This window comes from Anas acuta, chromosome 1 (assembly GCF_963932015.1).
Source record: "Anas acuta chromosome 1, bAnaAcu1.1, whole genome shotgun sequence".
Taxonomy (NCBI): Eukaryota; Metazoa; Chordata; class Aves; order Anseriformes; family Anatidae; genus Anas; species Anas acuta.
The window spans coordinates 34,404,791-34,424,209 of NC_088979.1; positions in this window are offsets into that span (position 1 = coordinate 34,404,791).

Here is a 19,419-nt window from a genome sequence, read left to right on the forward strand (position 1 = left end):
CAGACATGCAACTTACAGCAGACAGTATCTTTGTCGTCAGATATTTAGGTTAGTCCTTCTGCCATACACCTTTATCAGAATAGCCTACTTGATATAAGAGGATTAAAGACAGATTTTTCTGTGCTTGTGGTATTCAACATGTTTAGTATGTGTAACATTTAGGTATTCTAAATCTGAACTCCCGTGCATCAAGATGATGGACATCTTTTATTAGGTGGCTCGAAATTTCTAGGAGACAGTATAATTTCAGTGAACATAGTGCTCATCCTTATGTTAAGAATTTTGGCATAATTCACAACCACATTTAGACACAAACCAGGGTTTAAATAATGAAAAGTCAAAGAGAAACATGATCTGTTAATAGCAACAAAATGAATTTGCCGTCTCTCCTCATGAAAATGAAGAAAAACTGCAAACTGTTTTCCGGTCTATTCAACAAACTCATTATAATCAACCATACTACTCACTTCTGGCAGGCAACAAGAAAGTTTAACAAAATATTATGCCTCACACAGACAGAACTTTCATAGAAACCCAGCAGAGAGAAGGGAGAGTGGAGGGACATCATTGATAGTTGTCAGGACTACTGGCTCTTCCATAAGACTGGAGAACAAAGAAGAGGCGAGAAGCATTTTCATTATCAGATACTCGTTTAACAATTCTAGCAAAGAGCATTTCTCATGCACGTCATCCGCTTCTGCTGGGAGAGTGGCTCTGAGAATGCAGCCATGGGGAGGCATGTTTTGATCAAGTCTGCTGCTTTCCCTTTCAAAGTGAATGAGATAATGTGGCTGTGGAACAGCACCTTTTAATCAGATCAGCAGGATCCCATTGAAATGAAGTACAATGCAGCTGCAAGTTAGTATTCCCTAAAACAGGTGTACACTTCTCCCTTTGAAATTGTGAACACAGCTCTTGTCCCTGTATCCCAAACTAAGCTTCAGTGGAACTGTGCTCAGCATTGCATTTTACTTTTTGCCCTTTTGTCACATTTTCTTTCTGTCCAAAGTAGATTTATATATGTGCCAAAAATACATTTAACTAGCACAAGTCAAATGAGTTTTAGGTATTTTTTTGCAAAAGGTGAAAGCAGCCTGAAAGTTAAATCACTTTCTTACCTCATTTACCCTCCTAGTTAGTTTCATCTTTATGCCTGGACTTAAAAGAAAACATGGCAGAGGATTGTGTTATGAGTTGAAGAAGATGATCAGAAGTCAGTATTTTGGGAAATAAAATGGGCTGATGTTACACAACCCCTACAAAGCCCTATATTCACTGTTGCTAGTTAGTAAATACAGTACCGTCAAACAAGTTCCTCCCCCCCTTTTCATGTACATTGCATAACAGATTAATTAGCCATAACTGATGCAGTTGTGAACAGCATAATGATCACAGAGTGCAGCATACAGCTCCTGGAACTCTGCCTAGGAATAAGAAAGTTACTGAGAAAAAACAGAAAAAAATCCAGAGATGTTTATGAGGTTGAACACAATCAGGGGAAAAAGGAAGGATAGTCACTTTATCATGATCTCTTTTAGAGCTGATTTTCAATACTCCCTTTTAGGGAATGGAAACAGGGTGGACCTTGTAAATGTTATGGGGCTAAACTTGGGTGATGTGAAAACCTTTTCTACTGATTAGTCTTGTGCAAGGGAGTTTTGCATGAAGCATCTCTGTGTACAGAGGGTGACACTGCACAGCTGGTGGTTTATGTCCAATGATCTTTCCAAATCTTCAGGTATAAAACCCAAGACTAACACCATTGACACAGGCTGAGACTTGGAACTGCAGAAATAAAGGAGTGGGAACCAGTGTGGGCAATTTCCATTGTTGTATGAAGGGCAGAGCAGTATTTTTTTCATCTCTGTAGAATGACAAATGCCTTGTGACAGCCTTGCCTGAGTTTCACACCCCCAGCTGCAGAAAATGGTTCCTCACCTGAGAAATTTAACAGCATGAGAGTTTTATCTTGAAAGCTATAAACTCTAGTTGTGCTTCCACTTAAATTTATGGTTGAAAGTTTAGAGACTAATAGAATGGAAAACATGAGTGTCTCAAACTTAAATTAGAGAGCTGGCCTTTGCAGCTTGGAGTTTGGAAAAATCTCTATTCAACAGGCACAGCAATGACATATAACATACTCCTGTACTGGGTACTCATCATCCCATTAAATAGAAACTTAAAATGAGCAAGCTAATTAAACAAACAAACAAAAAAAATAGTGGTGTGTAGTCATTGTAGTATTTTTTTTTTTCAATTCCCCACTGAAGTTATTGAAAAATAGGAAAATAGACTAAGCTCAAAGAAAACATGAATGTCTGCTTCCTCCTTTCTTTATCACTCCTGGGTGAAGGAACTTCAGAGGTGGAATTTGGTGAGATCTTCTTGAGAAATAACTGGATTATAAAATCTTTGGAGCCAGGTAAGCCAATACATTAACTATCACCCATAAATCTGTTTTCAGTTAAATGGAAGGATCTGTTGAACATAATTTATTAAAAGGAGCAAAAGTATATGAAAGTAGGTGTGTATTAAAAACTAAAATGGCCTCTAGTGAAAAGGCAGAGTCTGGACCTTCCTTATGTGAACATAAGAGCTTAGAAACTTTTACTAGGCAGTGTTTGCTTCAGCCCACACATGGGATCTTAGCCTCATCCAGATATTCCATAAAGTGGGGTACTTAACTTGAGATACAAGCTCAGTATATCCACAACAGACCCACAGGTAATAGTTGTCAGTTTTAAAGTTCTGTTTGCCTTGAAGCAGGGTTTAGAAAATAATACTTATTTCTTATGAAGATTGTATTTGAATTTTGTAAGTTAAATTAACATTATTCCTGAGGGATTTTTAATTTAAGATCCTACCTCTTCTGTATTTTTTTTCATAGACTCCTGGTTTTCTTTGCTTTTACAGTGCCTCTGAGGCTTAAATACTGTGACTGTTATTTCAAATTTATCTCCCTATGTAAATGATTTTATGGCACAAGAGTAAGAAGCAAGTAGAAACTCAAAAATAAAAATAATTAGTAGGAGATATTTAAAAGATAACAAATGATAAAAAAAAAAAAAAGTAAATGTAAATGTAAATATGAGGCCCCAAATCAGCCTTATTCATAAAAAGCAGGACTAAATTTGGTTAATGAAAGGAGCTATATATATATGAGACAAAAAAAGAAGAATTTATCTGATTGAGCTTCATATGTAAGTTTGAGTTTGTAACTTTAGTCTATCTCAGTAAATGAGAGCAAACAGTCAAATCTGGAGGCTAATATTTCTTGCTTATCTTAAATGCCTATCTCAGGATGAAATTAATGGCCATCTCCATTTGCTAATTTTTCCTAATTGATGGTAATCAGATCAGATTTAGGTGTCTAGTTTTGAAGTACCTACGTTAGAACAAATAAATTATGTCCAGGCTTTTCAAATACATGCTAATGAAAAAATGATTAGGAAAAAATAGTATAAGATACCTTCAGAAAATGTTTTACAGAATCATGGAGTATATTGAGCAGATATCTAGCTTTTAATACTTTGACTTTAAAAATCTGATTCTACCTCTATTGAAATCAGAGAAAAGATCTAAAATAACATTTTATTCAGGCAAGTGACAAGAACAACTCTTGCTTATTTCAGAAGACATTTAGAAATATTTTGTAAAATCCCAGCAGAAATTAGGGCTGAGTCCCTCTAGGCTTACTACTTACCTAATTGTATTTCTATCCTTTCCTTTCCTTCTCCTTCCCACTTACATATGGACTCTTTATATTCTCTCTTCTAGTCCTCTTCTTTATGCAGTTTATCTGTTCTCACTCAGCCACATCATATCTTGTTTTCCTCCCCCTTACTACCTTTCTTTTTTTCTTTTTAATTTTGTTGTTTAAAATACCATTTTGCTTCTCTTCCTAATTTTTTCTTTCACTTACCAATTTCCAAATCAATTTGGAGGGAGCCAAATGATCTTCTCTTGGATTTACTCCAATAGTTCCATCTTCTCTTAATCACATAATTCCACTAAGGCCTTTCTCTCGCTTTTTCATCTATGAAGTAAACAGCCTTCACATAGACTTGCACACATGTAGGCACAGACAGTTTTTAAATTCCATCACTTATGCAGTCACTAGGTTTTTCATTCTAAATATGAAAACAACAGAACCTGCAAGCATGTCTTTAAAAGCAAGCTACTTTTAGGGCTTATTTTAGTACTCTAAAGCTAACTCAACATCCAAAGACCCTTTCCAGTTCAATTTGTGAAGGACAGACTAACTCCCTGCAACACAGACACAGTTTTTCCGTCAGAAAACAAACCTGAGGTGTAATGGGACCAAATGGGCAAAAAAGTCATGGAATGTATTTTATTTTAGGTGAGAGTCTAAAAGATAAGCAAATATGTCTACTAGACACGGGGCAACAAATCATCTGTTCAATTCAGTACAGTAAAGGAGCTTTTCAGACACCTACTTTTGCCTTATATATTTCTGTAAGAATTCCAGGTACCAGAAAGTAGTCAATTTCCAATATATTTTTTTCTTTTCACCCTCTCCCCTTTCATTTTTTTTTTTTTTCTGCACGATTTCTCTTCTTAAAAGAAAAAGGAGATAGCAGCTGACAAACAGGCATTTCCTATCTTTTTTTTAGAAGACTGAATTAATGTTTTGATAAAGGAGTGAACAATAAAGATCCTTCCTACACACATGCACTAGTGTATCTGAGCTTTTTATATCTAATAGATTGTTCCTAGTATTTTAGTACATGAGGAGCAAGCTTTCCCATTATGCAACTGTTTCAGGTAGTGATAAGAAGAGCAAGATAAATGCATAGAAGTGTATTTTGAATTATTGGCTAACAAATAGATTTTAAGAATGTATAAGAAATGTAGATTTTCAAAAGCAAATGCAGTACTTAATAAAGTGACAATTTACTGCCTTGTGATGTCCTCTCTTTATTCACATAAAAGCACAGCTCTCAAATATCAGATGAAATTAAGCTTACCATAAAGATAACAGTTCAACACTTGAGTCTAGCTATCCTAGATTACTTGGCTGAGATTTCCAGGAGATGTGTCAAATAGCAACAGCTGTAATGTATCTTTTCATAAGTCAACAGACATATATCACCAAGCTCATTTCATACAGATCAATGGTTAGCCAAAGCAATTCACTGCTCTCTGAGGTCTGGTTTGGAACAGTCATCTAGAAAAGAAGGATACTATATCCCATTGTGATACTTCTGAATTCATAGACGTGCACTCAAGAAATTTTGCACATACTTCTTAAATCTAGCCAAGAACAATTACTCTGAGATGAAAGAAAAAAAGTCATCCAACCTTGGGAATAAGCCTCAAGAGTCACAGCACCTTTGCATTAATTACTCCTTCTCTGTTTTGATGGTCCTGACACCATTTCATATTTTCTGGCCTGACTAAGTAGGGCTTACAAGGTGACCATGAAATTATTAAATGTGTTACATACAGTAGGTTAGTTTATCCAATGAAACGTTATTATTCTTAAATGTTCATATATAATCACAATTCTATTTAGATAAACATCTTTCTTTTTTTTTTTTTTTTTTTTTTTTTTTTTATATATATAAATGTCCGTTGGTAAGGGGGCTCTCTAATTAGGTTAATTCTCCATACCTATTAAACTATGGATACCAACAGATGCCTCCCTGCTCACAGGTGAATAGGTGAGCAGAATAAGAACATCCTGCTCATATATCCTCACGTGATCCTCTCAGGAGATCAGAGTTTTTGATTCCTCAGTTTGTAGCTACAAACTAAGCACTAATATCTCAAGCATATTTGTATAAAATGAATTTGCAATGGCTAGCATTTGTCTTAGAACACATAGTTAATATGTCTTTGGACACTGGGTTTCAGAGCAGGATGATTTATGTATGTGTGTATGTGTGTATGCATGTATTTATTTTGCAGCTCAATAAAACATTCAAAGGGTAGGTCTAGATTTATCACAGGTGGGCAGTTCATAGAGATTGATTTAATCCTAAGGCTTTCAGTTCTCAGATTTACATTGTGCCAGCCACAAGTGTATAAGAACTGCAATTTATGTAAGCCCCAAGAGAACTAATTATGTGTTAAGAAGAACATACATTTTACTGTGTAGCATACAACACAGAAAAATTGCTGTGCATCAGGCTCTGGAGAGACAGAAGAACTTTAGGCAGGTAATAGGTATAGTTGTGTTTAGTTTTATTCTAAAACAAAATCCCTTGAAGGCTAATCAAAACTAATGCTTCTTTTTTTTTTTTTCTCATTTAAATATATCTTCTTCATAGTATAGAGTTTTTCCCCTGAAAATGTTCTGAATCCAAATACCATGTAAAGGTCTTTAAAAAAAATCTCAAGTTTCAACAGTTTTTTTTTTTTTTTTGTTCCTTGTACTAGCAATGTTAGGCAACAGTGCTTTACTGCAAAGCCAGTATCTAATGACACTAAGAGAGACTAACTGTCTATGTGGTGTATCTTCATGTTCAAAATTAGTACAGAATGTCATATTATGGTAATAAATGAGAGGAATATCTAAATTAACATTTTCCATGCTGTGATCATGGAAAATGAAATATATTTATAACAGTAATGATTATATGTGATCGTTACTGTTATAAATAAATATAATTTAAATGTGTGACAATTATGGTTTGAGGAACCAGTATCTCATGCCACTGAGTTTGTTAGGCGGTCTGTCCCATTGTATTTGGTTGTACTTGCAACAATATGCTATGTAAAGCTTTTTTACTCACATGGAAGATCTCAATTACAAAACTTAGAAAGACTTGGTTGCTTTCACCAGAAGTATGTGAATAATTCAGAGATGTATTATAGAAGCACAAGTTGGATGAATAATAATAATAATAATAATAATAATAATAATAATAATAATAATAATAATAATAATAATAATAATAATAATAATAATAATAATAATAATAATAAATGACATGGTCTATGGTACCATGTCAGTGGAGCTATGTTAAAAAATAAAAAATAAAAGACATCAATTTAAAAAGAACCAGTTTGTCAGAAAATGTTTTCATGGAAACTTTTTCAGAATAAGAGAGTATTTATTTCCTTATCTTACCTACTTTTCCACAAGAACACTTGACTGCAGCATGGTCAAGTAGTTCATGGTAGATGCTAAAAAAACATCCTTGAATCATAGGTTGTGGAGCTGTGAGAGCAGACAAAAAGCTGGATTAGACATATGATAGGAAAGTGGTCTATGTTTTTGGAAATGAATGTTGGGAAAGAACAAGAAAGGAAAGAAATGAATCTGGCTCTTGTGTCTGCATAAATGCTAAAAGGTTTTCGTGTCATTCAGACACTTTCTTGAAATTCATAACAGAGTATTTCTAAGGCTGCAGTGTCTTTCTCCTTCTAATGTATAAAAGGCTATGGCAACCACAAGTCTATCATCAGAGCCTAAACTCTTCTAAGAAATACCATTTTCAGAGTGCCTAGACAGATAGCCTTTTTCTAAATCTTTTCTGTAAAAGCAAGGATGGTGATGTGTTCCTCCCCATGCACTACTGAATCTGCAATGGTATATGATTTAGCCATTAGTATGTTTTCTTTATCTGTATATTTTTAGTGAAGACATTTTACATGTTAATTTGTTAACTGATTTAGCCCAAACATTCTTAGGAGGGAGTTTTAAGTGTACGGAGGGACACTGTCAAATACTAACATGCAGTTTATATAGACGAGCTTACTTGTGGTTGCTGTTGAAATGAAATTAGTCATTCTGGTGCTTGTCCAAAAACCATGAACTCAAGACATGAAATGTCACTTTGAAAGACATTCTGATTAAGAATTTTTTCAATGTTTTACATTGAAAACAACTGTAGCTGACACAACAGGAACAACAGGAGCTGACAGTGTAGTTGGTGATGCCTATCAGTGAAGTTAGTGACTTCAGGTATGAGGTCTTCAACAAAGAAGTAATTCTACCACCTAAAAATTTTGATTTAGCAACCTGGGTAAATAAGTACTTCTTTTCATGTGCCTTTACCTGTCTATCCTTCTCCTTAACATACAGAGTCCATGTGCAAAACATAAAACTATCATGGGAGTATAAGAAAGTAGGTCATGTAATATGACAGTAATCTCCCTGGCAATTTTCTTGGGCAGCAGCTCTTTAGCTCATCTCAGTATCTGTCAAGATAGGTGTATAAAGTACAAATGTACCTGTGGATCATAACAGTTCTGCTCTCCCTTCTGGTATACTCTTACAGTCAGTTATCAGCCTATGACTTTATGAAGTCCCAGTGTTTGGAAAAGGACGTAATTGCAAAGGTCCCAGACATCTGCAGGAAGTTTTCTACTCCATCTATAGAAATAGTGCAATCACCATTTTTATACTCCATCTGGAAGGCATGTTTCTGTCTCTAATACCAGTCCTAATAGGCCTTTAACACATGGTATCTTCAGACGTTCAAGTTTCAAACTCAACTACAGCTGTAGCTAAGGCAATTACAGCCTTACGGGCACTTATTCTGAAGTTCAGCTTATCCTGCATTAAAGAAGTAAGATGAAAGATCCCTTAACTCAGTCCCAGGTATGAATATTGTTTGCCTTTGCATGGTGGTGGGAGGAACCCATTTCCTCTTTTCTACTGCAACAAAGTCAGTCATGCAGACATTCAAGAGTTTTCATTGCTGAAAAATTCTCAATTGTCTGCTTGAGTTTACTGTCATTTTTATGAGAGCAGGGCTAACAACATTTTATTCCTTCCTTCTTTTCAAAGTATATGTAATTATTAAACAAGTACCCTCACCAGACTTTATAAATATGTCTAATGAAACTGATCTTTGGCATATATGGTCCCTAGTTCGTCAGCAGATACCATCATAATTCCCTCCCCTGTGATTCTGCCCCTTATTCCACTTATAAAATACATATTTGAATCAGGCCCTTGCTGTGTCTGTGCAATAAGCAAATGCCTTCAGAGAAAACCTAAAATGTCTTCCCAATCTTTTGAGGATTAGAAAGACTAGTAAAACGACATTTTATTTGTGTTTAACCCCCATAAGTGATTTTGACCTTTCATGGTGGATTTGCTTAAGTGAGCTTGAGTCATATCTCAAGATAGACATCATTCAGCAGTTTCACAGCACAAGGGTTGATACAAACATTTTCTTCACCTTGAGTGCGCACAGTTTTTCATCTACAGTATTTCACTGTTGAGTCCCAGTTTAAAAACAAAACAAATATTTAAAGCAAAAATACATAGCATAGATCTATGAGTTTGCCCAGGGTTCTTGATACCAAACTGCCTATTTTGATGCAAAAGCAATCAGCTAAAAAGCATTTACAGCTGAGTCACTGCTGGATATGTAAGCTATTCTCATGGTTTGGTCAGTATGATACTGTTCAATACACATATACAGGTATATTATAGGTACCTTGCCAAAACAGAAAAGTTCAGTTTATCAAAGATAAAGCTGACATCACAATTCATGTCAAGTTCTATTAGATGAGTTTTCCTTCTGCTTTCTGTTTATGAGTTAATTAACTGCTATATATAGTTTTCTCTATATATCTTTGGGTAGCAATCTGACAAACAGTTTCTAAGAATAATTGCTTGTGAGCCATTTGTTGAATACTTGAAATTCAAAACAGGAGTGATATTGAGTTGAAGTTATGTTGACAATGCTATTTTTCCTGATTGGAAACATGAATTATGTTAGTGAACTCACTTTACTTGACTACTTTTTTTATTATTTTTTATTTTTATTAGCTTAGTATTACCTATTTCTACAAATAATCCTGTCAGAACCTGCTTTTCAGAAAAGATAGGTAGGGAAGGAGGGGTGGGGTTGTTGTCCTCTGTGTTAGGGGATGGATCAGTTGTGAAGAGATGCCTCTGAGAAACAGCCATAGACAGATTGAGAGTTTGTGGGTAAAAGTTAAGTACCAGAGCAATAAAGGACACCTTTTGGCTGGGGTCTACTACAGGCCACCTGATCAAGGGGAGCCTGTGGATGAGGCATTTTTATTTCAACTATATGCTCTCATGCTTGCACTCTCTCATCCTGATGGGGGACTTTAATCACCTGGATGTCTGCTGGAAAAGTTATGCAGCAGGCTGTACACAATCCAGGAGACTCATGGAGAGCATTGAGGATAACTTCCTTGTCCAGACATTAGATAAAAAAATCAGATGAGAAGCTTCCTGGTGCTTACCAATGGTGCTTACCAATGCAGATGAACTCATCACAAAAGTTAAGATTGGAGGCAGCCTGGGCTGCAGTGACCATGCCCTGGTTGAGTTTGTGATCTTGAGGAATATGGGACTGGCAAAGAGCAAAGTCAGGATCCTGAACTTCCAAAGAGCGCACTTCTAGCTATTTGAAGACCTAGTGGATGAGGTCCCCTGGAACACTGTCCTTAGGGACAAAGGGGCTGAACAGAGCTGGCAACTCTTTAAGAATGTTTTCCTTAGAGTACAAGAACTCTCCATCTCCCTGTGTAAGAAAGTGGGCAGAGAGGGCAGAAAGCCGGGATGGCTGAGCAAGGACCTATTGATCAGACTGAGGTGCAGGAAAGAAATGTACAGGCAGTGGAAGCAGGGACACGTGGCCTGGAAGGTGTACAAGGATGCTGTCCAGATGTGCAGGGATGGGGTAAGAAAAGCCAAGGCATTAATAAAACTAAGCTTGGCAAGGGATGCAAAGAATAACAAGAAGAGATTTTATAGTTGCATTGCTCAGAAAAGAAAGGCCAAGGAGAGTGTGTCCCTTCCAACAAATGATAAGGGAGAACTAGTAACAACAGACATGGAGAACGCTGAGGCACCCAACAACTTCTTTGCCTCAGTCTTCACTGCCAGTCAGGCTTTCCACATCTCTCAGTTGCCTGAAACCCTAGGCAAGGTCTGGGAGAGTGAAGTCCCTCCCACTGGAAGTGAAGAGCAGATTCAAGACCACCTGATGAAACTTAACAACTGCAAGTCTATGGGGTCTGATGCTGTGCATCGCAGGGTCCTGAAGGAATTGGCTGATGGAGTTGTCAAGCCTCTCTCCATTATATTTGAAATGTCCTGGCAGTCAGATGAAGTCCCTGGTGAATGGAAAAAGGTACACTCCTCCCACACCCCTTTTTTAAAAAAAAGGTAAAAAAAGGAACTGGGGAACTACAAACACTGTGGTGAGCCTCACCTCTGTGCCTGGGAATATCATGGAACAGATTCTGAAAGCAATGTCAAGGCACATGCAAGACTAGGAGGTGATCTGAGATAGCCAGCACAGCTTCACCAAAGACATATCATGCCTGACCTATGTCTGGCATATGTCTGGTGACCTATGATGGAGTGACTGCATCTGTTGACAAGGGAAAACCAACCAATGTCATCTACCTGGACTTCTGTAAGGTCTTTGACACAGTCCCAAATGACCTCCTGGTCTCCAGATTGGAGAGAGATGGATTAGATGGGTTGACCATTCATTGGATAAGGAATTGGCTTGAAGGTTGCACCCACACAGTGGTGGTTAATGGTTCTATGTCCAGGTGGAGGCTGGTGACAAGCGGTGTACCTCAGGGGTCTGTCTTGGGACTGGTGCAGTTTAATAGTTCATGGTCTGAACTTTTGGGTAGACCTGTGCGGTGTCAAGAGTTGGACTTGATGATCCTTAAGGGTCCCTTCCAACTCAGGATATTCTATGATTCTATGATTCTATGAATATTTTTATTAATGACATAGACAGTGGGATCGAGTGCACCCTCAGCAAGTTTGCAGGTGACACCAAGCTGAGTGGTGTAGTCGATACAGCAGAAGGAAGAGGTGCCATCCAAAGGGGCCTGGACAAGCTTGAGAAAAGTGGACCCGTGTGGACCTAATGAGGTTCACCAAGTGTGAAGAAGAAGAAGATAGAAGTTGTGGATGTCCCATCCCTGGAGGTGTTCAAGATAAGGATGGATGAGGCCCTCAGCAACCTGACCTAGTGGGTGAAGTCCTTTCCCATGGCAGGGGGTTTGGAACTAGATGATCCGTAAGGTCCCTTCCAACCCAAGCCATTCCATGAAAATGTCATTCTTACAGATATTGCAGATATGTTACAAAGAGAAAGCACAGATGCAGCTAAAGCCAGTCTGCTTCTTTAAGAAGGTATCTTTTATAGTTTCAAAATTTAGTTTTAATGTTCCAGGTGTAGGCAAACTCAGCACCTTTTTCCTGCTTCTCCAGATTTCAGTTAATATTTTCTAACATCAACAAAATGTGCTCAGCAAATAGACTTCTGAAAGATGGATATTAATTCCCTCTGCATTCTTTTTGGGATCAAAAGATGGACTTCAGCCACTCTGTTCAAGTCCCAGATTTCTAAATTTGGAAAGGGATCACAATTTTTATTGTAACTTGTAGATGATGACATTCATACTGTAATCATTAGAAACTGAGCTGAACCGTCAAATTCATTTTGATTTGTAATCCCAAGCACTTCACATCCAGTTCTCCATAAGGGCAATTTAAATACATTGTTAGTCAAGATCTGCAGCTCTTCATGTGTTGTTAAATGATTTCAATTGAAAATTATATGTATTAGAGATGATATATGCCATTTTTTACTAGTAAGAATTAATTTGAATAACCATTTGAGGTACACTACAACCAGTTCCTAAGGTTTTGCAGTTCTCTGCTTTACACAATATAAGATAAACATTCAGCTTCTTTTTTTATTTTTTTTGTTCCTATTGATTTTTTTTCTTTAAAGACTCAGTCTCTTGTTTAAAATTTTACATAAGTATATCTAATTACACTATATGTAATCAGCATGTAATTATTCTGTGTATAAATGCAAATATGTTTTTTTCACAATTAACTTTGTTCACCAGTGAGGTAAAGAAGCTATTTATTTACAGTAGTAGCATGGCACACATTATGCCAGGAAACCTGAATCACACTCAAGTTCAAATGTTAATAATGGATTAGAAATATTCATTAAATGTGCAGGAATTGAGCAAAATTCAAGGTGGTACCATATATTCCTTCAACAGGAAATGCAGGAAATATTGTTTAATTACTGTATAATGCTTTTAAATCTTAAAAATCTTCAAAGTTAAGCTCACCTAGTAGTAGAACTAGAATGGTTAATAAGGTGATTAATATTGAGGGTTTGTAATTTTGGGTGCTGGATATTAATTTAAAACTTCTGAAGGGCACTGAAATTCATTACTACATATACTTTTTTGCTGTAACAAAAAAGATAAAAACAAAAACAAAAAGATAAAACAAACAAACAAACAAAAAAAACCAACACAATGGGTTTAGCCATAAACCACCTCACCTGTAAACTGGTAGGATATTTGTGTTAATGTTTTTCCCATTTCCTTGGATTTCAGATGGGAAGGCAAAGAGTTTTAAGGATTTTTTTTTCTCCATTTTTTTTTTCCACACCTTTTTACCAGTCTAATTTACTTAAGTCTATCTGCCCCATTTCTATTCCCAAACTCAAAATTCTCCTGGAATCAAGAGTCAATAATACCGTAAGACTCGTTTCTCTTCATTCTTACTGCCAAGGGGAAACCAACCAAACAACAACAAGAAACACAACTAACAACAAAAACATACAAACAGTGCAAATGAAAATCTTTTTGATAGTGTTTCATATATCTGAAATCTGAGAGCACTTCTCAATTGTCTGGAATGGATTCTTAAGATGAAGCAGAGAAGTGCAAATGTGCGGAGTAACTTCATTGTGTGGGATCTTGTATGTTAATTTTCTGCCTTCATAGACCAGGAGTTTGACTGAGAAGTTAACTACAGTGACACCAACTACTGCAAAAAGAAGAAAAGCACATCTAATGCCTGCTTTCCCCTCTCATCTTCAGGATGAGAAGAAGAGGAGAGCATGTATTAGAATTTAGTTCAAAAGTAGTATTAACATCCCTCATGTCTCTGAGTTCAACAAAAGCTCCCAGAACTCTTAGTTCAATAGGAATTTGCACAAATAAAGTAGTTCACTCATGTTTCAAACCGGACAATACAGTCTTTAATGTATAACTCCCTAAGGAGATTCCCCATTTCCAGCCTCAGCCTCCATGACACCATGAAAAGTTTGGGTGCCTTAAGAAAGATTGTATTTCTTTTATATGTTTCTTCATAGTTATGTGTGTGGGTTATTCACAAAGGTTTGAGCTGACAAGCAGGGAGAAACAGGAGCAATTGTGTCTATACTAATGAATTTAAATGATCCACAGAACCTTCTCCTGCTCTGGGATTCTGTCATCTCTTCAATTCAAGTTGCAGCCATAGTCCTTATACATGGTGTGGCCTGTGACATTTAAACTGCATTCGTAGTTGGAAGTTAGCAGAGAACAGGATCAGTTTGGCCATAGTCACTAAGCTTTAGAAAGCCAGAGCTTAACACTTCAGACTCAAGCATTTCCAAGGCAGTTAGCCTTGTTTCCAGAGAACAATCAAACACGCTTTTAATTTACCAGTAAAGAAGTAGCTCCTCTCAGGCTGTGACACTTGTGGTCAGGTGAAACTGAAAAGAGCGTGCATCTTCCCAGAGCACAATGTGGCACAGTTAGTTTGGGAAAGATTATCGGGAATATGGAAAACACAAAATGACCTGTGACACCTGAAAAGTATGAACCTGGTTCCCAGGAAGGGTTGAGGAAAAAAAAAAAAAAAAGTCTCTAAAATGGCAGAATGGGGTTTCTTGGGGTGCTGTCTTTAAGGCAAAGCTGGAAGAAGATCAGCCTCTGAACTCTCTTCACTTTGGAGTTTCTACCTCCCACAAATTAATAGTAATTATATCCATAGAAATAATTTATTTGTTTGTTTATTTTTAATCTCTCAGAATGTAAGGCAATCTAGCTAGTAATATTAATTACAACATTAGGTGACTCTCTCTCTCATTCTCATAACTGTCATTTCGGTGATAGAACTTAAATTAAGAACTTTATTACCTTAATATTTCTCATTTAGCATGACTGCTATACAAACTCACAAGCTAAGGAAGGCAGAAACAAATCATGCTAAAGAAATCTTCAAAGATATTTTCTCAAGGCTTTTTTTTTCTTTTTCTTTTTTTTTTTTTTTTTTTTTTTTTCCCAAAAGGTCTAAGCAAATTAGTTGAAATCGTTGAATGTCTATATGAGATTTTTCTAGCTTCAGTATTTAACAGGAGAGCAAAATCATTCTTTCTTTACAGTATTTTTATTTCCTTTTATAACGCTGTTCAGAAACGTATCAAGTCATACCACTTGTGCAACTATTTTGGAGAGCAAATGTCTAATACTTTTTTCTCATGGTAAACTGTCATTTTAGGGCTAGACTTTTCAATTGAAATATGTACATGTATTTTGAAGGTACTTGGAAATCATCTTCTTTGCCTATCATGTTAAACAACATTATAAGAAATAGGAGAAGGGGAATCCCCAAATCTGCTTTCTGAGCTAGCTGTTGACCAAAAGGAAATACCGAGGGCCAGGACAATGGCAGGATCTGAGATCCCACCTCTTTCTACAAATGACTTTCAGAATTTAGAGCCCAGAAGACTCTTCCAAAGTTAGGTACCTATATGCCACGCAGTGAAGGAGCATAAGAGTAACATGGTGGCTTACTTTGAGAGCCTGTTTAGAAAATAGCACTCTTGTTTTCTGGAGGTTGAAGTTGCTTTATTACATTTAAAAATAAATACATGTAAAATACCTTAATATTCTTGGTAGTTGAGAACAAAGCTCAGACTTCTTTCTGTAGGAGACATTTTTAAGGCTTTGATTTCTCATGATTATTGTTATTATTATTATTATTTTTACTTTTCCTATCTAGCAAAAATTAATCTTTTAAGATGTCTTTGCATTTTACACTATAGCACTATTTCACCACTTTTACTTAGTTCTGTTTCCAGCACTTTCTATTAAAACTTCTGTTAATTTTAAACTTCTATTATTTTAAACTATTAATTTTAAACTATTAAACTATTCATTTCTATTTTGGTACTGCAGAGACTTTCCAAGTGTCTGGAAGATGCAGTTTGACAGCCATTCTGGCTGAAGAAAACATTAATCCATTAGATGAGAGGTGGGAGCAACCACCACAATTGTTATCCTTGATTGTAAAGAAATGGCCTATGCTAGATTTCCGTGGGAAGGCCAAATATTTTGGTGGATTGTAGAAATGTTTGGGAGTTCTTTCAAATTGGATCCCTCAATCAAAAGATCACATAGGCTAGAGTTAATTTGACATAGTCTCCTCATGTTACCTGAGATGCACACTGCCGGTGTGCATGACAAAGAATTCTAGTGAGCCACACCGTCTCTAACACATAGGATTCATTTGGTCAAAGGCAGGCATCTACATCTGAATTAACATTCAAAAGCTCCCTTTTATACAACCTGTTGGAAAAAATAGAAACTTTTGAAGCCTAATTCATGTCATTCTAAGGTAGATGTCTAGATCAGCTTAATAGATCAGCTTAAATAAATCCTAATAATATTTAATAATTTATTCAGTTTACTTTTAAGAAACTGTATATCACAGGCTTCCTTGCACATGTCTACAGTGCATGCCTACATCTGTAGGTGGGACAGACTCTAGGCCTTACTTCTGGGGCTAGTTCCTCATCAGAAAGATGACAAGTTTCCAGGTTCAGTGTATGAAGAGGCAAGGCTCTAGTTATGTATAGGCTAATAAAGCGTAGAGGAACCTGCACAATTCAGACAGCAACAGACACAGGATAAAACTGATTTAATCTACCCCAAAACAACGGATTTTTTTTTTTTTTTTGGGAGGCTTTCTCTAGATTTTGATTTAAGATGTACTGCTGATAACCTACAAGATGATCTGAATTACCCTCCTCTCCAAAAAGTACCAGATAAAGGAGGCTTTAGGAGTTATCATGTCTCTTAAATCTGTTATTTTCAGAGCCACCAGATGTTGATAACTTTGTCAGATTCATTACAGGGAAAAAAAAAAAAAAAAGTCCCAAGTTTTACTAAGTTTTAATTCTACTAAAAAGAGTAGAGTGTTATTATCGAGTTGTTATTATTATTATTTTTTTTTTTTTTCACAGCTATAATGACCTAACAGTTTCTGATTTACTTAGAGATACTTGAGTTCACAGACCATTGACCGAATAGCCTGGAACAGCAACTCAGAAATTATGCTTTTTTATGTTGAACTGGTTTCCACATAATGGCATTCAGACACATTTGGAGGTGGAATAGGGCCAGCTAGGGCCAGAAAGGTATGTAAGGCAGAATTTACATGTAGTAAAAACATGAAAAATATTGAATTATTTAGTCAGTAAAAGAGAAATACTGAATGGGAACTGAATAAGATAATTGATACAATATAACACATAGGATAAAATAAAATAAAATAAAATAAAATAAAATAAAATAAATAAAATAAAATAAAATAAAATAAAATAAAATAAAATAAAATAAAATAAAATAAAATAAAATAAAATAAAACAAAATAGTTACTGTCATGTTCTGTCCCACAGTATATTAAAAAAGCATAAAATCATAAAATAACAAAGATAAATATCCAGCAAATTATAAAAGATGCCTTTATACTCTCAGCAAATAGAGTCAGAAAATCATGAGAGAAAATATTTCAACTAGGTCTTAAAAAAAAGATGGATAATTTTATACCCAGTAATAACATTTGTAACTATGGTAGCTAAGATAACGATAAGGCTAATCAGATCTCTTGTTGTAAGATATACTCTGATAACATGCTGCAGCCAGGAACGAAATATTTGTATCCTGTATGAACTATAATGTAATAGAGCTGGTTACATGTCCTATGGAGGAAGTTTCTGCTAAAACAGTAGGTGAAGACAATATTAAAATCATTCCTTTGCACAGTGACTGTGATCTAGAATAATCAGTCTGAGTAGAGACATCTAAATTTAGTTATGGTTCCTAAACACATTAATGAAAATGACAGTGTAGATTATTTGTCATTGAAAAAAATGCATTTGTTTACAAAATTGTTAAAAAAGGAATTGTTTTAATTTTAGTTTGTTTGACTTTTATTTCTTAAATTTAGTCTTTTACATAAAATCTGTAGAAAAACAGTAAAATGCAAAGTAGCTATGGGGAAGCCACATATAACAAGAAAGATTTCCTGCCTATGCACATTTTGTACCTTACACAAGCTGTAAAACCTTGGTTTCCCGGGATTTCTTATAAATATAGTGACAGCAATACTAGCATAAAAAATGCCATGTTGATAAGGTGTACAAATATTTAGAAACTAAACTGATACTGAAAGTGAGATTTACACACAATTTTTATTTGGTTAAATTATGTGTTAAGTTATATTCCAGAAATCTAGTTCATTTGTCCTTTTAATTGAGGTACTCTTTCAAGATGTCAAATTTATAACTATCCTTGTTATTAGATTTGTTTGTTTGTTTGTTTTCTCCTAGGGAAAACCACCAATGCCAACAACAAATTGCTTTTTTCTCTCACTGCTGTGAAAAAGCTGTTTTTACCACCTTTAGGGTAGAAGAGAAAAAGAGTGCTACCTATTTTTTACATTTCTGTAAAATCCAGTATCAGAGACCGTACACATATAATTATTTAGAAAATGCTTGGTACCATTCTCTGATGCATTTAACACTGGTCTTGATATGCTATTGCACTGCAGAATAACAAAAGCTAGCGCTTTATCAAAGCTTTTGACAAAATATGCGTCTCCCTCCTTTTACAAGGAGAGAAAAGCACACAGTAGTGAAATGATTTGCCAAATAACCTGACAGCCCGATGGTAGAAATATGCACAGAGATCAGATCTTTTGAGTCCCATTCCTCTGGGATACTCACCTAAAGGGTCTTCTCTGCTCAGAAGATGATGTTGTCAGATAATTGTTGCTATTGGAAATAGAATTTCAAGCACATGTTGCATCTAAACATTTGTAAAGAAACATGATATTTTTATTGCATTGCACTTCAGTAGCAATAGGTTTACAAGGGAATGGGTATAATTATCAGTGGAGAAAAGCTTGAATTAAGTCTCTAGATGCAATTTCATTGTCTGTAAAGAAAGTGAAAGTGGAACAGTCATTTTGGTGACTGTATAAAAGTCATTGCTTTGCAAAGTCAGTAGTTAATGCTTGTAAATATTCTACATGTATGTCACCTATACAAAATGTGTGGAAAACAGTGAGTCAGACTAGGACTTTTCCTTTGAAAAGAGAGATGTGAGGAACGGAATATATGTGCAAAGCATACCACTTTTTCTTAGTAGCCCCATAAATATGGATCTATTTAAAACCGTGGGGAGAAAGCTTAGCCCCAACCAGCTTCAACTCAGGCTTACATGCCATATATTGAGCACCCTGGGACGGAAATGTTTCCGTGGGAGGATCTGTTCTACTTCTGAAATAAGATTCATACCTACAAAACATTTTCTATTTTCACCTTGGGGGACAGTTCTGCTTCT